The 24,370-nt window shown below is 47.0% G+C and overlaps 1 protein-coding gene across 1 annotated transcript in view; it reads left to right on the top strand.

Annotated features, from left to right (window-relative positions):
* MSH4 (mutS homolog 4) overlaps window positions 1-24,370 on the top strand; it is a 2,042,424-nt gene that overhangs the window by 486,031 nt on the left and 1,532,023 nt on the right. The gene's annotated exons all lie outside the window — the stretch shown is intronic.

The raw sequence follows: 24,370 nt of genomic DNA, 5'->3' as shown, positions 1-24,370 counted from the left end.
TCATCCTCCTGGACGTCTCTGCAGCATTTGATGCAGTCTCCCCCCATCTTCATCCAACGTCTACATGACATTGGAATCTGAGGACACACACTCGGATAGATCTGCTCCTTCCTTGTTGGAAGGACAGAGTCAGGGCCTTATTACGACCTTGGCAGAGGGGAATTCCTCTGTCCCAAACGTGACAGATATCCTGTCCGCCGTATTACAAGTTCCATTGTGGGATATCCAACAGATTGCGATTCGGTATCTGAAAATTGCACATTGCAAAAATGGAAAACCGGAACAGCCTGATGACATCACAACCAGGAAGTGAGTCAGCCCATGCTGTTTCCAGGAACCACACCCACAGGAGCAGGGAGACACAGCCCAGCACCAGGGAGCCAGCCTTGTGATCCAGCCAGGACCAAATTGCAACATGGCTACTGCTGGGAAGGTGAAGAACAAGGGAGATAGGAAGCGCAAGCTCAAATTCAGTGAGCAGGAATGGGAGGTGCTCACTGAGGAGGTTGTCAGGAACTATGACAAACTCTTTGGGAAGAACTCACTACAGGTACCTGAAAGTAAGAAAAGGAAACTCTGGTTGGAAATCCAGACAAAAATCTGCGTAGTGAGAGTTGTGCAGCGCTCTGCGGAGGAAATTCGCAAGAGATGGTATGACCTGCGTTCCCGTGCCAAAGAAAGGGTGTCGCCACCAGGCTAAAGAAGGCAAGGAGCACCGGAGGAGGACCACCCATCCAGACACCGTCCACACCAATGGAAGACATGGTGGAGTTCACACTGCTTCTGGAAGCCGTCAGTGGTATCACTGACATTGACACCTCAAGGACACCCAGCACCAGCAACGGTAAGGGCAGTAATGATGTGTTTCCCCATATGTGCATGTACAAATGCCCCCTAGAAATAGCTGTTAGCCTGATGCAGCATGATAAGTAGTCCATGCCACTTCTTACATACAACACAACAATGCCTTATGGGAGTGATAGGCCACAATCCAAAGGTCAATAAACCACATTCAAAACAACTTGGTGTTAAGCCACAGAGAAACAACACACATACGTCACAGTGATACGATGTCAGAGTAGAAATTTTACTATTGTTCTACTTATTGTGAGATATACATTAATGACATGCTGCACATTGTCGTTGCAGATGTTGCAGGCCCTGCTGCAGCAGAAAGTGGAAATGTGGGGGATGTTGAAACACAGCCACAGTCTGACTCCAACACAAGTGAGTCTCTCAGTATTGCACCAACCAGACGCGGGGCAAGGGTGTTACCTCTCCCAGAGTACAACCTGGACTCAGATGAGATGCCGGATGAACTCCCCACACCACCCCCAGAGGATAGATCCACAGGAACACAGCAGTCCCTGCCCCAGCATCAGTCAACTCCCCTCAGGAGGTATCACAATGCAGGCAGACAGTGCACAGAGGAAAGAGAGGGCCCATCAATCTTTGATGGACTTGAAGCTTCCATGCTGAAAGTGCAGCGCCTGCAATGCAAAAAAGAGGTCAATGCACAGGCAGTTCATTCAATCAGAACATGGGCACAATGAACAACCATTTGGAGTCACTGCACGAGGGACAACAAACAGCAGCCGAGAACACAAAGGACTTGACAAATGCCGTTAGGGACCTCTGCTCTGAGATTCCGCAGGAGCGTGTCAGCCACCGTAGGCGGCATCACCAATTCATCGGAAGGTTTGATGGGTTCTGCAGAATGATCAATGTGCTTGCTAGCTCAACTGCCATGATGTCACGACGTGCTGTGGGCATACAGGTGAAGAGGGCACACTGCAGTCGGGACGTTACACAGGGCTTAGTGCAAATAACGAATGTCCTGCATGCAATGCAGACAGCATGCAGTGCTACAAATAACGAACTGGGTGGTGGAGATAGTGAGGAGTTCTCTATCCTCAGCAGTCTTACAGCCCCTGTGATGGACCCTAGGCGTCACAACCCCGACACAGTACTGCCAGTGAACCTGCTACACGAGGTGCCAGTGAGGCCACTGAGCACTCAAGTGGAGTGCGTGGACGTAGGAAGTAATGTTAAGGCCTATAGGGGACTACTGTAACATGTACAGTTATACTATGATGCTAATAGTGTGACACTGTTATTTGCACATGGTAGCCTATGCTTCATGGCTATGTTCTATTGACACATACGTTACCTGAAGTCAAGGTAATAAAGTTGCTAACTGCAGAAAGACATAAAATGGCAGTAGTGTTGTTATTACTTACATTAGAAATGGTTGCGTGTGATGTCAGCACGTCTTTGCCTGCCCTGTGCTGCACTGGTCCTGTTTAATGGGTGATGGGGTGGTAAGGGATCACCATCTTCATCAGAGTCCGGCTCCATTGGTTCAGCCGGTATGCCCCTTCTTGTTGCTATGTTGTGCAACATTGCACATGCGGCCACTATTTTACATGTTGTCTCTGGGCTGTACTGTAGTGTCCCTCCACTCTTATGGATGCACCTGAAGTGGCTCTTCAGCAGACCAAATGTCTGTTCCTCCACACTGCGGGTTGCCCTGTGTGCAGCATTGTACCTCCTCTCTGCAGGTGTTGCAGGGTTCAGGTAGGGCGTCAGTATGTAGGTGCGCACTGCGTAGGCACTGTCTCCTGGAATGAACAGAGGGTAAAATGAGTGCCGTAGAATCTATCATCACTATTACTTCAATGCAACATAGTCATCTATTACTTTACCCAGTAGGTATCCTTCGCCAAACTCCCCAGCTAGCAGTTTGTATGAATCCCGCTGTGGCGAAAGATGTAGGAGTCATGTGTGCTACCTGGGTATCTGGCCACAAGATCGGTGATGATATTAGAGGCATTGCTAATCACCTGTATGTTCATGGAATGATGGTTTTTACGGTTCCGATTAACATACACAGTGGCCGATGGTGGACAGATTGCTACATGTGTCCCATCGATTGCACCTATGACATGAGGGAATTGTGCAATCTGATAAAAAATTTTTTTTTTTTGTTGTAATTCCTGTGGGGTGTTGGGGAATCTTATGTGCTCTTGTATTTAGCTCAACATGGCATTGAGAAATGCATAGAAAATTTGTGAGAGGGCACTCTGTCAGACCCCTCCTGCTGCTGCTATGACCCTTTGATAGCTCCCGGAGGCTAATAAGTGCAGAGAGCATAATACCTGCACATGTGTGGGTATGCTTTTGGTCGTGTGTGTGTTGCGCTGCAGTATGGGTTGTAGATCAGCTATCAGGTCAAGTATTATGGCTGAGCTTAACCTGTACTTCTCATAGATTTCCTCCTCTGTCTGGTCAAAAAGGATTATGCGCACTCTGAAAATGCTCTCCTGTCTCCTCCTCCATCTCCTCCAAGCTGCCAAGATCCTCATCCTCCTTGCCATCACGTAGAGTGCAGCCATTGTGGAAGAGCGGCTGAGGCATTCTGGGCCTCTTTCTATAAGTTGCACCAGGTTACCACCTGATTTCAATTTGTGGTAAATTGCATGTGCAAAAGGCCATTCTGTGAATTTTCGCTATTTGCGACTTTTTGATGATGACATGGTTTTGCGTGTCGCAATCAACGTATTGAAAATTGCGACATGAAATACTGAATCGCTATCTGCGATTCGCCAAACTGTGTCGCAGTTTGCATCTCGCAAATAGCGATTCGGTATTTCATGTCGCTATTTGCGATACACTGATTGCGAAACGCAAAACCATATCATATTCGGAAAAATTTGCAATTTTTACGATTCCGTATTTTCCCACTGCGAATGACTTTCATACATCGCAGGGACAATTTTGCTATTCGCAAACGCCCGATTTTTGGAATTCGCACCGTTTGCGAATTCAAAAAAGCTTGATACATCTGGCCCAAAATTTGGGCATATAATGTCAAAAATGGCAAAGAAAACTGTCAAAGGCATGGACCTATAGCACTAAGCGGCTGTCTTTCTGAGCCACAAGCACCCTTCACTAAGACTTTTCTACTGTGATCCAAATTATTGGGCATTAGCTGAACACGTCTCCAGCTGCTGCTTTGAATCGTGTGGACAGAATATCATGTCAGAAATATTGAAGACCAAAATATCAAGAAGGTAAGTACAAATATGTAAGTACAGATTTAGGGGGTCATTCTGACCCTGGCGGTCTACGACCGCCAGGGCCACGAATGACGGAAGCACCGCCAACAGGCTGGCGGTGCTTCCTTGCCCATTCTGACCGCGGCGGTAAAGCCGCGGTCAGAAAACCAGGGCCGGCGGTTTCCCGCCGATTTAGCTCCGGTTGGGCGAATCCGCCATGGCAGCGCTGCAAGCAGCGCTGCCATAGGGATTCTGACCCCCTTCCCGCCAGCCTGTTTCTGGCGGTTGTCACCGCCAGGAAGAGTCTGGCGGGAACGGGTGTCCTGGGGCCCCTGGGGGCCTCTGCACTGCCCATGCCACTGGCATGGGCAGTGCACGGGCCCCCTAACAGGGCCCCAGCCAGCTTTTCACTATCTGCCTAGCAGACAGTGAAAAGCGCGACGGGTGCAACTGCACCCGTCGCACGGCCGCAACACCGCCGGCTCCATTCGGAGCCGGCTCCTGTGTTGCAGCCCTCCTTCCCGCTGGGCCGGCGGGCGCTAACATAGTTAGCGCCCGCCGGCCCAGCGGGAAGGTCTGAATGCCGTCAGCGGTCTTTTGACCGCGTAGCGGCCAATTGGCGGTTCCCACCTGGCGGGCGGCGACCGCCGCCCGCCAGAGTAGGAATGAGGGCCTTAGTGTTCTTAACTCCACATCTACATACCCTGAAGATATATATATATATATATATATATATATATATATATATTCATTGAAAAAAACAAGGGTTAGAGGTTAGAGGGATGTTATAGCTAGGCTCACATTTGAAGTGCACAAAGCCCTAGAAATTCAGCAGTTACAGTTAGAGTTACCTCAAGTAACTATATATGTATCATGTATAGTAAATTCCATTGCTATATGTTAATCCAACCATTGGCCAGGTTGTGAGGCCAACCCCTTATAAACACCTAAACTTGCACCGTGCACGGCCTTCATCCGTACGCAGGGCAGGCTGCCTGCAGCCAGACCCCGCAGCCAACTTCCCCTAACCACTCAACCCCATGATGTGCATGGCCTTTGGCTGTGCGCAGCACAAGTTGGCCGCAGCCTCTCTGAATGTGAAGGGTGTATCTAGAGTGAGAGTGGCTATCAGATTGTCTGAGTGTAAGAGTGCGTACATCAGTGTTTTAGTGAAAGCATCAGTGTGTGCGTGGGTCTGTGAGTGATAGATGAGGCGGTGAGTGGGTCTGTGAGAGGGTGCGTGAGTGTGAGTGGGTGCATAAGTGTCTGAGTGGGAGATATTGATTGAAAGAGAGAAAGAGAAAGAAATTGCTAGGGAAAGAGATTAGTTTTTTGGGGCTTTAATGTCCCATTTAGTTAGAATGAGATATTTGTGTTCAATTTAAAATAAAAACATGTATTTATTATTTTAAATAAAATTATTATTTTATTTTTTTTAAATGGTAATGAGTCTAGCTGGACTCAAACCCCCAAAACTCAGGTTGAAGGTCTAGCGACCTTCCCACTGAGCTACGGGAGGAGGGGGTTAATTTTTTTCAGCCCTTTATGGGCTTTCTGGGACCGCAAGGGAGCCTCAAGAGCTTCCCTGTGGTCCCTCGTTATTTATATATGCATTTTTTTTAAAATAAAATGCCCTTTACGGGCTACCTGACACTCCAGGGGAAGTCTTGTTATGTTATGTTATGTTACACAATTTATAGAGCGCATGGCTACCCTCGGGTTTCCCAGCGTTACTAAACCCTAACCACAGAGGGGATGAGAGTGATATGCAACAAGAAAGGAATAAAAGCAACTGGACCTAGAATAACCATGTTTTCAAGTCCTTTTGAAATTCCAGTTCTTGCTCCATCAGCCGAAGATTAAGAGGCAGCGAGTTCCACAATTTGGCTCCTAAAAACATCAGAGAGGACCCACCCCATCTTGCTTTCTTTATTTTTGGTACGGTTACTAAAGCAAGAGTAGTGGTCCTCTATCATGCAAAGACCTGTGGGTATGACATAGAGCCTTAAATTTGATCCGCTGTACAACAGGCAACCAGTGCAAGGAGGCCAATCCAGCTTTCACAGAAGACCTTCTCGGGATGTTCAGTAATAAACGAGCTGCAGCATTTTGAACTCTTTGTAATTTCTTTTGAACATATACTGGGGAACCTAGGAAAAGGCCATTCCCGTAGTCTAGCCTTGAGAGAATAACAGCTTGCACAATGAGTCTTCTAGCATGTGCTGGAAGAATAACAAAAATCTTCCTAAGAAGTCTCAGTAAGGCAAAGCAAGTAGTAGATATGTTCGTAGCCTGCAAGTCTAGCGTCAGAAGGGAACTCTAGACTGATCCCCAGGCTTTTAACATGCTTTTTGGGAGGAGGGAACTCACTAAGTGCCGAAGGACAGGTGCAAGAAATTCCAGGCCTTGTTTCAGGGCCCAGTATCATGACTTCCGTCTTCTCCTCATTTAGTTGCAATTTACTCTGAGTCATCCAGCTTGAGACCGCTTGCATACAAGTAAGGAAAGCATCTCCTTCTGAGGTCTCATTAGCAGAAAAGGAAACCACCAGTTGGGTGTCATCAGCATAGGACACTAATGCTAACCCAAATGATTCCACCAAAGAGGCCAAGGGAGCCATATAAATGTTAAACAGTGTCGGACTAAGGGCAGAGCCCTGAGGTACACCACACCTGCACTGTAGTTTGTTTGATAGGAACGATCGATCTAGGACCTGAAAGGACCTATCCTGTAGGAAGGAAGTAAACCAGGCAAGTGCCTGTTCCTTAATTCCGAGCTCTCTCATTCTCTGGCTCAGTACCTGGTGGTCTACTGTGTCAAAAGCTGCGCTCAAGCCCAGCATAATAATCATTGTTCAACACTGTCAGGTCAAGAGAAGGTTTTTTTAATAGCGGTTTCACTATAGCATGTTTCCAAGAGCTATGCACTACTCCTTTGGAAAGAGAATCATTTAGTAAATTTGTCAGCATGGGAACTATAACTTCCGCCCCCTGCACCGATATGTGAGGAGGGGCAGAGTCCAGGGGGGATCCTGATTTCAGGGCACTCAAGAAATTTAACACTTGAGTTTGTGAAAGAGGGTTAAGGTGAGAAAGACAGGCTGTATTAACACCATTAACAAACTCCTCCTCCTTCAGTGAAGGACTTTTCTCCCCAAAAGTGGCATAGATATCCAAAAAGTTTTGGTGGAAAAATTCTGCTAGTAAATTGCTGTGTTCTATGGAAGCCTCTAAAGGATTGTCTTTCACTGGCGCGTGTAGAATATCTTTTAATATGTGGAAAAATATTTTGGGGGGACCTGCCACTCCCTCAATTTTCTGCTGGTAGAAAACCCTCTGTGCCTCCTTAATTTCAGCATGATACCTTCTGAAAGCCCCCTTGTAAGCTTCCCTATCTGCTGGAACAAACAGCTTTCTCCAAGTTCTTTCTAACTTTTTACATTCCTTTTTTAGGAGAAGTAATGAGGGGGTAAACCAAGGGGCACTAGTTGTTCTACGCGGACCAGACTTTTTCCTCAGGGGAAGAACTATGTCCAGACTTTCAGTGATCCAGTCACTGAAAGCTTCAACTTCAGATCCCCTCTTACTCATGACACTGGACTTAAGAGATTCCAAAGTGACTAACAAATTCTCTTTATCCAATTTATTCCACGATCTCCCGACCTGAACAACAGGCTTACTCCCACTCGCCATTGTACCTGTGGCTAATTCAATAGAAATTAAAAAATGATCAGACCACCCTAGTGGGGTCGGAGACCTACATGTCAGGGCAGGAGTGTTACTAAACACTAAGTCAATAGTATGACCCATTTCGTGGGAAGGGCCTTTACCCTGCAGTGCCAATGCTTCAGCAAGCATGGGGCTGCTTTGACAGCAGCTCCATGCTTGCTGAAGCATTTTATCTCTATCTCCTGCACACGTGCAGGGGACAGAGATGAAAGCTCTGCTGTTTGACAGTGGGACCTACTTTAAGGGTCCTGCTGTCAAACAGCAGAGTGTTTGCTGTGGCTTGGCTGCAGCGCTGCAGCCAAGCTGGGGCAAACAGCTATATCTGGGGGGTGGACATAGCAGGCGTCGGCCCTGCGGGGTGGTGGTCCCCAGGACCATCAGTGGCTCGACGTGCCCCCCCCCTCCAACTTGAAGATAGCACTGGGGGGTGATGGTCTCCAGGGCCTGAGGATTCAAAACAGATACCCTTTCAATTGTTTTCTCTTTTCCCCGGGGGGTGGTGGTCTCTGGGGCACGGGCCCCCATCATATCTCTATATAGAAGCCCTGGTGGTAGTGGTCCCCAGGCCATAGGGACCCCTTTTAAAAATAAAAAAAAAGATTTGCCCTGGGAGGTGGTGATCGCTAGGTTCAAGGGGGGGCGGGGCGCTCAGCCCACACGCTTAAAATTCTGTTTAGCCCCTGGCCCACATATTAGTTCTTCATTGCCCTGGGGAAGTGGTGGTCCCCAGGACAGCAGGGGGGCATGCAGCCCCCACATAAACAAGTTAAGCCCGGGGAGGTGGCAGGCAGTGGGAGGGACCCAGGAGGCCTCCTGCCTGCATTTATAAACAAAAGCCCCTGGGGCATGGCCCACCTTGGAGCATTAGACTAACGAATTGCAGGAGACTGTGCTTCACTTTTTTTAAAAAAAAATTACGGCAGATCCACAGCATCTCTGTGGATCCGCCGTGTCTCCACTCGTATTTTTTTTTTAAATAAATGCTTTTTAGCCCTAGAGGAGTCCCTTTGAGTGTTCGTACCCTGGCCCCTTTTGTATTTTGTAATATTTTTTTCAGGGACTTGGCTTCAGCCTAATACCAAGATGGATGACAGCCCTTCTGTTGTTGAAGTGTTATTAGCCAATCAGATCTCTGGCGAGATCAGGAGCGGTCGAGAATTCTTCGCTTCCCTATCTTTTCAAATTTGGATTGTCTTAAATTTCTCAAAAACTACTGAATGGATTTACACCAAATAACAAAAAGGGCTCTTTCTGGACGTAGAATTACCTTTCTGCCAAATTTGATGTAATTCTGTCCAGTGGTTTTTGCACTATAGCTGTTCAATTTTTTCTATGGAAATTAACATTGGAAAAGCTCTAAATTTCACGTCCCTTTATCTCGACCCCCACTTGACAGATCACCCCCGAAATTTTCCAGACAGCAGCTCACGTGAACGTTGAATTTTTTGGGAACATTTTGTGAAGATTCATCAAGTGACTCCAAAGATAAAGGCAAGCAAAAAACTGCTTTTTATATAGAAACTGGGTCCTAACTATAACTACCTAGTTACTGCCACTAGGTAATATACATATATATATATATATATATATATATATATATATATATATATATATATATATATATATATATAATATATATATATCTGGTCAATGCAACATTAATTCACAATCAAGAGAGAATTTTAAATCTTGGCTTTAGTTTTTGTCCCACTGTAGATTGAGCCTATACTAAAACTCTCATCGAAACATATAAGTTTGTGCAGAAACTTCGGTTAAGCAAATATTATGCTATGAAACCTCCTTCAGTTAAGCAAATACAAGGAACATGAGATATCAAGTATTCTGGGTTCAAAATAAGTGACATTCCGGAACTTATGGTCATTAATCTCTTAGTGGGCGAAACCACCCAAGACGTGCCATCTGGTACTGAAAGTAATGACAGCAATATGGTAAGACTGGGAGCTATGGGTTTTGTCACTGATCTTTCTACTGTAAGTCACTTGAAACCACCTAGCAAATGTAATCCTCAACTACCAAGTGGCAATCTAGTTCACATTTTCCATGAACAAAAATTAAAGGAAGTAGTAATTTCACTCAAACTGACTGGGAGGGAATCAATGCTTTATAGAACAACGATTCTATCATTATAAAACCTTCAGATAAGGGTGGTAATGTTGTAATTATGGATACTGTGGATTATATCAGAAAAGCTCAGAAACAACTACAAAATTGTGATTACTGTGAGAGACTTAAAGGGGATCCCACCAATGTCCACCAGAAAAGTTATCATGATATGTTGAAAGATTGGCTGAGTTGTGGGCTCATTGAGTATGAGGAATACACCTATTTCAAGGTGGATCTCTCAAGAATTCCCTCTATCTATTTTCTTGCCGAAGATTCATAAAACCAAATGCCATTCTCCTGGCAGACCCATTGTTAGTATAATTGGTTCCCTTTTAGAAAACACATCCAGACATTTAGATCTTTTCCTATGTCCCTATGTCACGGAGCTTCCTTTTTATCTACGTGACACAACAGACTTTCTATCTAAAATTGATAACATCCCTTGTCAGGACACATACTTCTTGGTGGCTGTGGATGTAACATCTTTATATTCATCAATCAAAAATCAACTTGGTATGGAAACATGCAAATATTTTCTAGAGATGCGTTCCATAGAATTTGCACAACATACTGAAATGTTGATGACCATGCTATCCTTTTGTCTGACATACAATTTTCTTTTGTTTAACAATGAACACTACCTTCAAAAGCAAGGTACGGCAATGGGAGCTTCATTTGCACCGATCTACGCCAACCTTTACATGGGATCGTAGGAGAAGGAGGTAGCATGGTCAGATGAACTAAGTTCATACATGGAAAGAGTGGTGCTTCGGGTGTGCTTTATTGATAACTTGTTTCTCATATGGGATGGGCAAGAGAATATACTACAAGAATATATTAGTGTATTGGACAAAAATAATTTAAATATACAACTTGTGGGAACTTGGAGTGACACCAAAATTGAGTTCTTGGATGTCCAGCTAGAAGTGAGAAATGAACAATTAGAAACATGTATTAATCGGAAACCAACAGCGTGCAATTCAATTCTACATGGCAACAGCCGACATCCAAGGGCTTAAAGATGGAACATCTCATATAGTCAATTTTTGGGAGCCTGTAGAATATGTGCATGTGATACAACATTTGAGAAAGAAATATCTGCCATGATAGAAAGATTTCATGAGCAATGTACCCACACAAGTTTCTCATTAATGCTTAGGAAAGGGTAAAAAGCAACAAAAGAGAGGACCTGCTCTTTAAATCTCAACATTCTAGGGCACAGGGAAATGTTGAGTCTTTCCAACTTAGATTCTTTCTGGAGTTTAATCAGGAGCCCAAAGCACTAAAAACCATCCTGACAGGTAATTGGCATGTTTTGCAACAAGACGAACACATAAGGACAAAGATTGGTCCTCACCCTCAGATCACATATCGAAAAGCGCGATCCTTGGGGTATATTTTAACTAAAAGTTTGTTCATGAAAAAGAATAACACTACGTGGCTGGCAAAATAGAGTCTGGGGTTTTGGAGCTTTGGCCATTGCAAAGCATGCAAATATGCTACGAACACACAGTCTTTTGTGACATTTGAGGAGAGAGTGTGCCATATTACAGAGAGAATCACATGTGATACTGAATTTGTAGTGTATGTCATCCAATGTGCATGTCTAAAAACATATGTTGGAGTACTATTCATAAGCTGAAGAGCTGATTCTTAAAACACCTTAGAGCTATTGAGAATCAAGATAGATCATATCCTATGGCAAAACATTTTTGGGATGTGCATGAAGGAGATTGCAAGAGTCTGACTTCTTATGACATTAAACATATTAAGATAGACCCTAGAAAGGGAGAGAGGGTAAGAAGAATGGAATCCAGGGTGATTTTATCTCTGGGGACAGAGAAACCATGGGGGCACAATTTAGATGCAGAATTACATGTGCACATTTATTGATAGGATGGGAATCTGTTAGAACTGGACTAGGTTGGTAATGAGACAGTTGTTTTTCCCCTTCTGGTAGTTCCCTTACCTTGTTTTAGTTAATTGAACAACTTTTTCTTTGGGTGTGTCCAATCAGAATGCAGTAGTTTTGACAATATGAAATGAATTTTATATATATGGATTAATAATAACAGCAAAGAGTGTTACAATGATGTATTTGTTTATGTGTAAAGTAATGGGTTGTACGTTTTGCACTTTGTTGGTAGTATATTGTAAGCAGTTGTCCTGGAATGTTACCCCCCCATCTCTTCTTTAATGACAGCACTTGACACTTTATTTAATTAGCAATAGGGTATGCTTATGTGCAATTTAGCAACATTGACAATTGCTTTGATTGTCCTGAACACAGAACGTCACTTCACTATACAGTAACATTGAATTAGCAAATAGAGACGAATTTGCAATTTGCATTTTATTTGTTATATGGTAACACTTGACACTTTATACAACAAGCAATGAGGTATGGTTATGTGCAATCTCGGAACACTGATTACTGCCATGATTTTGAAGTGCATAGCACAGGTCACTTTAATAGGGGGCTGCACTGAGGAGCCAAATATACACTAACTTGCTATTTGCACTTCATTTGATATATGATCTTTATTCTGTGGTAGCACTTGACACTTTATACAATAGGCAATGAGGGATGGTTATGTGCAATCTAAGAACATTAAAAACTACCAAGATTTTGCAGCACATAGCATGTCACTTAAAATATTGGGCAATTTTGAGGTGCCACAGAGAGACCTGTCTGTCATACAGTATTTTATGGGATTTTTGTGTGGGGGGGTATACACACAGTATTTAAAAATAAATTGAGTTTTGTTTACTGTAAATTATTATGAAATTTGTGAATTTAGCAATGCAACACTTTGCCCTATATCTGTCAGACTTCATGCATTTTAATTTCCAACCGTGTAGTTTACACAGCACTAGTCACTTTATATATCTTTGCCTGGTATGGGGTCATCTAAAGAGATGGATGCATTGCACAGCCATTGCATTGGCATTATAGATGTGTTTTTGAAAGCTTGACTGGTATTTTGTAGTTTGTACAGTATATGTCATGTTTGCAACTGGAGACATATAGGTGGTCATTATGACATTGGCGGTGAGTGATAAAGTGGCGGAAATACTGCCAACAGGCTGGCGGTAATTATCACCAAATTATGACCACGGCAGTGAGAACTCCAATAGACAGCCAATGTACCACACCATCCGCCAGGGCATTAGCACCACTCACCACAGCGGTAGCCATCAACAACCAGGCGGAAGACAAGGTACCGCCCACCATATCATGACCTTGAAATCGGCCACGATTTCCGGGGTGATACCAACGCCATCAAAAGCCTGCTGGAAACACTGCACAGAAGACCAAAGACTCACCACCAGTGACACAGAGTAGAACAAGGCTGCCATGGAACCGGAACTACAAGTCTTCCCGATGCTCTTCTACGCCATGCTCCACTGGAACACCAACGCAGATGAAGACTACAATGGTGAGTACAGCCACCTAGCACACAAGGAAGGGAGGGAGGAAAAGGAAACAGGCCTAACACACACCATACACACACCATACACACAATCAGCTGCAGGTGTCAACCAATGGCACATGACACGCAGCATAATAATACAAGGACTAGAGGTCGGAAGTACTGAAAATGTATTAGCAAGGCAAAAGCCACCACATGAACCAGATATGTACCATTGTCTACAAAGGGCCAATGCCCAGTCAAAAGTACTAAGGGCTCACATGGCCACAGGGCACAGTCCAAGGTCCAACTCGTTTCCTGACAACATCCTCACAGAGCGGTGCAGGGGCATCATTACTGAAGTGGGCAGACATCTCAGGGGGAAGTGGGTGTGGGGGCACCTCAGCCGAAGTTGGGAACTCACCCACTGATTCAGGAGGGGGCTCCATGCCCATTTCTCTTTGCTGAGGAACGAAGGTTACATTCTCTGAGGTGGGGAACTTGCCCACTGGTTCTGGAGGGGGCTCCATGCCCATTTCCCAATGCTGGGGAGTGCAAGGTCACAGTCTCTGAGATGGGGAACTCGCCCACTGCTTCTGGAGAGGGCTCCATGCCCATTTCTCTTTCCTGGGGAGTGCAAGGTCACAGTCTCTGAGGTGGGGAACCTGCCCACTGGTTCTGGAGGGGGCTCCATGCCCATTTCCCAATGCTGGGGAGTGCAAGGTCACAGTCTCTGAGGTGGGAAACTCGCCCACTGCTTCTGGAGGGAGCTCCATGCAGATTTCCCAATGCTGGGGAGTGCAAGGTCACAGTCTCTGAGGTGGGGAAATTGCCCACTGGTTCTGGAGGGGGCTCCTTGTACAGCAGTCCCTGGAGGGTAGCCTACATGCCTGCTGGCGGAGGTGAAGGCTGCACCGTCTCAGCTGGAGGTGAGGGCTCCGTGACCACTGGTGGTACCCTGACAGCCTCTGCTGGAGGTGAGGGCTGCTGTGTCTCAGCTGTGGAAGGTGCCTCCTGGGCAGCTTCTGTTGGAGGCGGGGGTGCTGTGTCTCAGCTGTGGAAGTTGCCTCCTGGGCAGACTCTGTTGGAGGCAAGGGCTGGTGTCTCTCAGCTGTGGAAGGTACCTCCTGGGCAGCCTCCTTTGGGGGCGAGGGTTGCTGTGTGGCAGCTAGAGGTGAAGGCTTCTTCACTTTCATGGCAGGAGGTGAGGGCTTCTTCCCTGTCCAGTCTGTTGGAGTGGGATCGTTCCCCTTCCTGGCTGGTGGAGTGGGATCCTTCCCCTTCCTGGCTGGTGGAGTGGGATCCTTCCTTTTCCTGGCTAGTGGAGTGGGATCCTTCCTTTTCCTGGCTGATGGAGTGGGATCCTTCACTGTCTTGCCTCCACGACTAGTAGGTGCCTCCACTATCCCCGTGGACTGTTTGGCTGAGGTGCTGGGCTGGGTCATTGGGACCCTGCTCCTACGGGCAGGATGCTGGGTGGAGGGGGAGTGAAGAGGTCAAGTTGGGCAAGAAAAGTTTTTTAGGGACGGTGAGGCGGGAGGAGGGATGGGATTGGAGGTTGAGGGAGTGGTTGTTGGAGGAGTACGTCTCCTGCTGGACTTGGGTGCAGGTGCATGGGGAGTGTGCTGATGTGAGGTGGATGACTGTTGGGTGTCTGAGTGCCTGCGTTTGTGTCCTTTAGGAGGAGGGGACAGACAGGGTGGGAGAGGATACAGGGGACGCGTGGATGGATGTTGTGGAGGTGTCTGCAAGTGAGGTGTGTGTGCTGCTTGATGTATTAATTCTGGTGGTGGATGTTGAAGCAGTGCATGCAGGTGTGAGTGTGGATGTGTCTGTGAGGGAGGTGGAGGGGGAGACAGTGGAGGCAGTGGATGTGGTTGTGTCTGCAACTGTCTTGTGTTTGCGTAACTGCTTGTGGGCTGAAGTGTGGTGCCTGTGTTTGACTCTGCCACTCTTGTCTTGTGTGTATGCTCGTCAGTATGTGTGCATGGGATGGGTTTGGGTTGAGGAGACTGGGACTTGGAAGTGGTAGTTGCAGGGGGGATGGTAGGAACAAGGACAATGGCTGCCATCAGTGAGGAGGCCAGAGCCTGAATCGATCTCTGTTGGGCTGCCAATCCACCGTGGTGACCACCACCACCAGGGAGCTTCCATTGGAGGAGGTATCTGAGTGAGTGTTGTCACCTCCTGTCTCCGCCGTGGTGCTCCCCTCGCCCTCCATCCCACTGGTTCCCTTGGCCTTGGTGGACTCTGCCTCCTGGGTCCTGTGGGATGCAGCTCCCTCTGTTGCCGGTGCCCCTGCTCTTCCACCAGATTATGCTAATGCACACATGGACAGGATTACAGAAGGAAAAAGGAAGTGGAGAGAGAGAAAGGGAACACTGAGTCAATTACAGCACCAATACTACTATTAATATACACAGCACCGTCACACATAGGGATCAGGATTGAGCACTATGCATTGCACTGCCATTGATATGGGTAGACGCCACAGCAAGATGAGGGCCAAACACCGCCAACTGCACCCCTCTTGGGACCTACAAAGCCCTGAGAGACATGGAATGCAAACAAGCTAGGTTACCTGCTTTTGCCATGCACCCATTACCCTGGAGCTGGATCACGCTGCAATATCTGGCATGGCATTAAGGGGCACCCACTAACTCACACTCAGCACCCGGATCACATACCACCTACCAATTATTGTATTAATGCCCACTGTACTCACCCCCTTATGGATGCTGTGATGCCCTCAAGTGCCCATCCAGCTCTGGGAAGGCCACCGCCAGTATGCGGGTCATCAGTGGGGTCACGTACCGACAGGCACCCCTTCCTCGTTGGGATGCAATCCCCAGCTGGGCCTCCGCGGTCTTCCGTGCCCAGCATCTCAGGTCCTCCCACTGTTTCCTGCAGTGGGTGCTCTGCCTGCTGTAGACCCCCAGGGTCCGTACATCCTTGGCGATGGCATGCCACAATCCCTTCTTTTGATGGGCGCTGACCCTCAGAGGGGATACAGACAGGAGGACAACATTACATATACAATCCAGCCTGTCACACATATGGCCCACCAATCCCGTTTCCATCACCATTGGCACACACCTCGTCCAGCGCTCACCATGTACACTAACACCAGACATCCACCCCCGATGACACGATGCTTGTACACGCATCCCCATTCATCCTTCCCACATGCATTGTGCCCATTGTGTACTCTCCTGTTCATCTGGAGACCCATACAGCAGTCCATACTGGGGTAGGACCTCATCCACCAGTCGCTCCAACCCCTCCGTAGTGAAGGTAGGGGCCCTTTCCCCAGTCACACGGGCCATGGTAGGTTCCAGACACAGGTCACAGCAGAACACGCATTGTAGGTGTCATCCTGTGGAAAGTCAGGAAACAAGTGAGGATTTGGATAGAAAATGGCAGTCACGTCCACGGCGGTGTATACCGTAACCACCGGCGCTGATCCCCATTGGCCACTGTACTTCATAGAGCCCCATATTAGCCAATGAGGAATTGCACAGCGGTGCAAGACCGTCTTCCGCCACGATGCCTAACGTCAGCGAAGTTACCTCACCTCCACCTGTCCCAAGATACAGGACAGGTGGTCGCCATTTCATGGTGGTGGACAACGATCAGATAAACTATAACTGCCATTCCCACTGTCCCATCACATTGATGCTGTATGTACACTGAGGTGGTGGTTCCATTGTTCAATTGTGACAGCCAGCTCACTCTTGTGTCCCTTAGGTACCTACCGCTGTGGATGAATAGGAGGAGGAGACAAACCCCTGTGTACAGACCTCTTGTGGACTTGGTTACGCTGGAGGACAGGCACATTATACTCACCTATAGACTGGACAGGGCCACAGTGACAGAGCTGTGTGCCCAATTGGAACCTGACCTGATATCAACCATCCGTCATCCCACTGGGACCCCCCCCTCTTGTGCAAGTGCTGTCAGTGCTCCATTTCTTCGCTACTGGTTCTTTCCAAGTGACAGTGGGCTTGGCAGCAGGAATGTCAGAGCCAATGTTCTCAATTGTGCTGGCAAGGGTTCTGTCCGCCCTGGTGAAGCACATGTGCAGATACATTGTTATCCCCCAGATGGAAGATTTGGCTACTGTTAAGGCAGGATTCTATGGAATGGGGCATACCCCCAATATTATTGGGGCGATTGACTGTACACATCTTGTGTTAGCTCCCCGCAAGAATGAACAGGTGTTCAGGAATCGGAAGAGTTTCCACTCACTGAATGTGCAAATGGTGTGCCTGGCTGACCAGAACATCTCCCACGTCACTGCCAAGTATCCTGGATCGGTGCATGACATCTTTATCCTGAGGAATAGCAGCATCCCAAATGTGATGGGGCAACTACGTGTCCCCACCCACTTTATGTCAGTGTATGACTTGAGGTGTTATCCCCATACGATTGTGTAAGGCTAAAGTTTGTCCCTCACTATTTTCAGGTGACTCTGGCTACCCAAACCTATTGTGGCTCCTGATCCCTGTGAGGAATGTGACGACAGGGGCTGAGAATCGTTATAATGAGGCACATGGGCGAACCAGAAGAATAATTGAAAGGACCTTCGGCCTCCTAAAGGCCAGGATCAGGTGCCGCCATCTGACAGGTGGATCCCTGTGCTACTCACCCGGAAAGGTCTGTCCAGATAGTAGTGGCATGCTGCGTGTTGCATAACCTGGCCCTCAGATGGCATGTGCCTTTTCAGCAGGAGATGCCCCTGTGGCAGCAATGGACCCTGAGGATAGTGAGGATGAGGAGGCAGAGAATGAAGATGTGGACAACAGAACATCAGTTATACGTCAATACTTCCAATGACAGACAGATGAGACAGTGGAACTGATCATTACTCTGAATATTGATTTTATCTGTGTGACTGTGGCATGATGGCATTCGCTTCCTTTGCATCTAAACTTACTGTCACCTATGGCTTGCCATTTCATTTTACAGATGTTGGTGATATGACAACAGTGTCCTGATGTGATTACTACAGACAGTTACAGGTCATTAATTGTATGCTATCACAGTGTCCATATCATTTGCACCAGATGTGACTGTTCCCCTAAATGCACATTCAAGTTGTGTTCAAGGTTGTTTATTGTGGCGCTAAATAAATTGAGGATGAAGTGCAATGGAATGGGGTGATGATAGAGGACCATCACCCGCAGTCTGTTTGTAGCACAGGTGCAGTATCCAAGGGGCCATAGGAAAGGGAGCAAAGGCATTTCAATGTGGACAAGGTGACAGGGTGGGACACAAGGGGACAATCAGGAGATCCTCATTTCCTGGCGGTGATCTTGGTCTTGGCAGGTGTCTCTTGCTTCTGTCTGGGTCGCAGGGAACATTTGCGGAGAGGTTCACCTGCTGCAGGTGGAGGGGTGCTGGGGGCCTGTGGGTCCTGTGACGGGGCTTCCTGCCCACTAGCTGCAGCGGAGGTGGTGGGCTGGTCAATAGACTGGCTAGTGGTAGGGGCCCGCTGGTGTGCCGTTGATTCCCTCATGATGTTGGCCATGTCTGCCAGCACCCCTGCTATGGAAATCATGGTGGTGTTGGGAGCCTGCAAGTCCTCCCTGATCTCCTGATGGTGTTCCTCCTGCAGCCGCTTGTTCTCCTGCATGTTGTCAAGGGTCTGACCCATGTGTCCTGGGATTGTTGATAGGCCTCCAGGATCTTGGTGAGTGCCTCCTGGAGAGTTGGCTCCCTGGGCCTGTCCTCCCCCTGGCGCACAGCGGTCCTCCCAGTGTCCATGTTCCCCTGTGCCTCTGTCCCCTGAATGGTGTGCCCACTGCCACTGACCCAGGTCCCTGAATGTCTTGGGGGGTGAGGTGTGGACTGGGGTCCCTGTACAGGTGGGCACACTGCTGATTGACGTGCCCTGGGGACAGAGGTGTGGCGACGCTGGGTGAGTGCTGTGGTGTTGGATACTGATGGGGAGGCTCAGTAGGGGACTGTGAGTGGGCTGGGGTGACCGACTGTCCAGTGGTCCCTGATGGGACAGGTTGTTGATCCAGATCCTGAAGTCCAGAGTTACTGTCATCACTGGGGGCATCTTCTGTTGGGGGACTGGATAGTTGTGGCACCCCCTCTGCGCTGACCTTGGCTGGGACACCTGCGGGGATGTAAGTGCTGTATTATGCTTCATGCCCATGACATACGTACATCCATAGCTTCCCCTCTATTGTTGCTGTTTCCCTGCCACCTTGGTTTGTGTATACTGATGTATTGTGGGATTGTTAGTTCCCCTACGCTGTGCATGCTTTAGTGATGGGTGTCCATGCAGGGCTGGGAGGGCTATCCATGCATTGGTACTGCATGCAGGGCTGGGCATTGGGATTAGTCTTATGTGTAGGTGCAATGTGTGGGAAGGAGTGGAGTGATGGGAGTGAGGGTGAGAGGGTGTGATGGCATGCAGAAATGGGAGTGATAAGTAGTAAATATTGACTCACCAGTGTCCAGACCTCTGGCAACTCCAGTGAGTCCCTCAGGATGCAGTATTGCCAAGACTTGCTCCTCCCATGCTGTGAGCTGTGGGGGAGGAAGTAGGGGTCCACCATCACTCCTCTGTATGATGAGCTGGTACCTTGCTGCTATGGAACGTACCTTTCCCCAATGGTCATTCCACCTCTTCCTGATGGCTTCCCTTGTTCTTGGATGCTGTCCCACGGTGTTCACCCTGTCCACGATTTTCCACCATAGCTCCATCTTCCTGGCAATGGAGATCTACTCTACCTATGCTCCAAACAGCTGTGGCTCTACTCTGACTATGCCCTCCACCTTGACCCTCAACTCCTCATCTGTGAAACAAGGGTGCCTTTGTGGGGACATGGGTGTTGTGTGGTGTGTGGGTGTTGGGTACTGTGGTTGGGGTGTGTGTAGTGGTGTCCGTGAGGGATGTATGGGTGTATGTAGTGTGTGTGTCTAGTTGTTGCAGTGGTCTTGGTGTCAGTCTGGTGGCAATGATTTGCATTCGTAAAGTGCTGTGGGTGATGTGGGTGTGTGTTTTATAGTGCTGTGGGTGGGTGGGTGAGTGTGGTGTATGTATGAGTTTCAGGTGTGTGTTTTTGGTATTGGCCAATGTTGTGCAGTTTAGTATTTGGGTGTCCATTCTAAGTGCGCCGGTGTGTACCTACAATGGTTTACCGCCATTGAATGTCCGTCGTGGTGATTCATGGGTCATGATGTAGTGGGCGTTGTTTTGTTGGCGTAACGGTATGGGTGTTGGTTCCGCCGCTTTAGCACTGACCTTTGGACTGGCGGATTTGTGTATGTGGCAGTATTCTGTCGGATTGGTGTGTGTGTGTCATAATACCGCAGCGGTATGTTGGCGGCCGTCACTTTGGCTGTAAGCAGCATTTACCGCCAATGTCATAATGAGGGCCTTAATGTGCTGTTTCCGGTGAGCTAGAACTTGAATATAGGATTTGGTCATTTTATACAAACTACTGTTTATTTGCTCTTGTTTAGTTAATGTATTACCATCTTTATCAAGGACGGCTGTGTGATTGATTTATGTCTCCTCCCGTTGTGGACTAATCATGACAACAATTTCTCTGTCTTATCTTCCCTCGTGTTGCCTGTGAGAAAATTGATTATTTGTTGAAGTGGATAGTAGTCTTCTTCAAGTAATAATAATACTATTCCTGTGAGAAATTGGGCTGACTTGGGTGTGAGCCCTTGTCAAGCAACAGCCACATTCCCCGGTAGGATGAACCACAAAAAGTCACTAAATTAACCTCAACTTAACCCTCAGTAGCTTGGCGCAAAAAGCTGTCAGGCTAGACTTAACTTGCAGGCAATGCATAAAGTACTCAGCAGCACACACACAGTAATAAAGTGAAAACAAAACACAAGAAAAATCCCACCTCAGTTTACAAAGATAGAGTACATTTTAATAAACTATTCAAGACCAAGACCACAAAAATCCAATCAATAGAGCCTGAGTTATGTATTTTAAAACTTTTTATAAAAACTAGCACCTAAATTATCAAAGCGCCAACTGCAGACATCTACTTGTGTGACACTGGGTCAAAGTTGAAAGATATGGCTGAGCATGATGGAGTGCAGTTCAGATACAAGAAGTGGATTAGACCCAGTTGACACCTTCGGACGTAAAATTTATTTTGATGAAAATGTTCTGAGAAGGTAAAGTTCAGTGGGGCAAGGTTGCAGGCAGTGTCAGAGGAGAGAGCGTTATCGTTGGGGAGCATCTGGACAAAGTAGCAGTGAAAATGTCTAAATAGTCACTTTTTTTGGAAGTCAGAACTCTCCAGCAGGACGAGATAGGAGGCTGTAGCCAAAGACTGTTCCAAGAGGTCAGATACCCCTTTGGTGAAGGACCACTGAACAGGATTTTCTGCTGCATAGAAGAACACAGTGGGAGCAGCAGTAAAGTCAGGCCGACCAGCAATGCACCTTGGGCAGATTGATGAGCAGGTTGGTCCCAGTCTTCCATCAGTTCTCAAAGCAGTTTTTAACCAAACATTATCCCAGATTTTGGATTTTGGCTATCTGAGCACTTTTAGCACCAAAGCCAAGGGCCCAGGACTGGTAGGACAATACTTGGGGGTTCAGGACTTATTCAGGCTGGGTCTAGGTGTGGGTTCAAGATGCTGGGAGCCTTTTATGTCCCTGTGGCTCTGCACAGGAGGCCAAGGCTAGCAGTTGGAGTCACTCTGGCAGTCCTGGGTTCAGATGAAAATGCAGGGCTCAAAATGCAGAGCTGGACTTTGATGGTTCAAAGCAGGTCTTCCAGTTGCAGCAAAGCAGCTCTTCCAGGTGCAGCAAAGCAGTCTTGTGGATTAAACAGCAGGCCACAGCAGCAGGCATTCCTTCCACAGGTCAATGCAGTGACTTGAAGAGTGAGTCTGAGGGCCCAATTTTTATACCTGGTGCCCACTGACAGGACCCCAGCTATTGCCTCAGCGTGTCCCTACAATTCGCACCGTTTCCGCTGATATTCCTTGGGAATGTGATAATAGGAACATTAAACAGGGTGGCCTCCTGTCCTGGGGTCTACGAAGTGCTTAACTGAATGGATTTATTGAATGTGTATTACGTAGGCTATGGCATGTACACACCTTATTGTAATTCCTGCTTAAATATTCTGGGTGGCATTGATAGGGCTGCGATGTACACACATAAGTTTATTTTTGTATACGCATCCGTAGTGGCAATAGTACGACAACGAAGCAATGTGCTGGTTTGCATGTGGCTCACACTGATGCCTGCAGAAATGTTACAGTGATCACATCCGGCCGCCCATAAACATTTTGCAACGGCCACATGTGCTTCGGCGGCCATGTGAGTGAGTGGCTATTTAACTGCTCCCACATGCGAGGCGGCACTTGGCATTGTCGTTTCTCCACTTACTTGCTCCTGGCTCCTGCACCGATCCAGCTCCAGTGGACTCCGCACCCTTTGTGAAGCGCATCTTTGGACTCTTGCGCATCACAACCCTCCACTTCCTGAAAGAGAAAAGAAAAAACAACAAGACATTAATAACGATTTTATGCAAATGCACGGCACCGTGCACAGCCTACCTAATCAGCACTCGTATTTAATAAACAATAATTTTCGCACGCATCGAGAAAGACTATGAATCGTTATTTTAAGGATATTAGCTGCTTTTGGCTTGTCAATAACAAAGAACTAATGTCAATAACAAAGAACTAAGGATGGTTGTTCTAATGATTATGGTATTAATCCTTGTTGCATGAGAATTCCTAACTCAAGACTCATCATTTGTACGATAAGAGAGTATTTAATGAAGAGTGGATAAAACAACCGGTTATTTTTATGGTTTATCACATTGTTCAAGCATTAACCCTCCGTGAATGTGAACGTTAAGAACAGGGTCCAAGTCTGAAGGAGGGGAGAAACGGACTCTTGTGGACTCATCAGATAAAGAGGGGTTTACAACGATAGGTCAGTGACTGAAACCCTAATTGTTACAGGAGGGAAGTAGGTGGGGATAAAAGTACACAATACCTATAATGAGTAATGACCCAAGAACACACTTGTGAATTGCAATGTTTTGACAACTGTGCATTCTTATATGCTGGAAACAATAAATAGATTATTTTAAAAGAAAAAAAAAATTTGTGAACAAGGCGTATTTGCACTTGCTACCCTATGATTTTGTAGTAGGTCAACAACATTCTGGGGTGCTGAAGTAGCTGAGCAGTGACCAGGTGCAAAACAATCAGACTTTAACACTGTTCTCTCTTCTTGTGAGTCCCATCCTCTCTTCCCTTTGGGTACTATCGCCAGTGCAGAGTTCGCATCTGATGCTGAGTTTAGTGCTCTGGTGGAAAGGAGGTTGAGCTTTGCCTCATCAGAACCACCTGGAGCTTAGGTGAGTGACACTATCTTAAACATGGACACCTCCTTTGATGTTGGAAGAAGTTTCTAGAGGTTTGTTCTTGAAATGCTGAAGATACAATGTGGCAGTGACAAGCTCTTTGTGTGAAGGCAGAGCACAACTGTTTTCAGTTGCAAGTGGGGCTTTACCCAGCTCTGCCCCCCATCCTGCCAGCAGGTGGCCCTCTCTCAGCCACACTGAGGGCCATATGTACGAACACTTTTTCCCATAGACATAGAATGGGTAAAAACCTTTGCTACATCTGGCCCTGAATCCCTCCATTATGTGATTAGGAGGAATTTACAAAGCCTGGCAGTTACTCCCAGTCATGTGACCCAGGAGGGATGCAGGCATCAAATGCTGAGGGGAGTGAAATGCCAACTTTCTATAAGTGGCATTTCCAAAATTGGATTTTAAAGTCCGACTGTACCATTAAAGAGGGTTTTTAAGTAAAATTGTATAGATACCAAACATGAAATGCTAAACTGTTCTCAATCAAATGTTAGCACTCATTAAATGTAATAAGGCAACCCAAAGCTATCCTATAGTACAGATAGGCCTCACAGTAGTTAAAAACAAATGTAAGATTTTTTTCACTTATAGGACATGTAAAACTTAAAAGTACATGTCCATCTTTTTAATTAGACTGCACCTTGCCTTATGGGCTAC

This window comes from Pleurodeles waltl, chromosome 4_2 (genome assembly GCF_031143425.1).
Source record: "Pleurodeles waltl isolate 20211129_DDA chromosome 4_2, aPleWal1.hap1.20221129, whole genome shotgun sequence".
Taxonomy (NCBI): domain Eukaryota; kingdom Metazoa; phylum Chordata; class Amphibia; order Caudata; family Salamandridae; genus Pleurodeles; species Pleurodeles waltl.
This window is presented reverse-complemented; position numbering and strand designations above follow the sequence as displayed.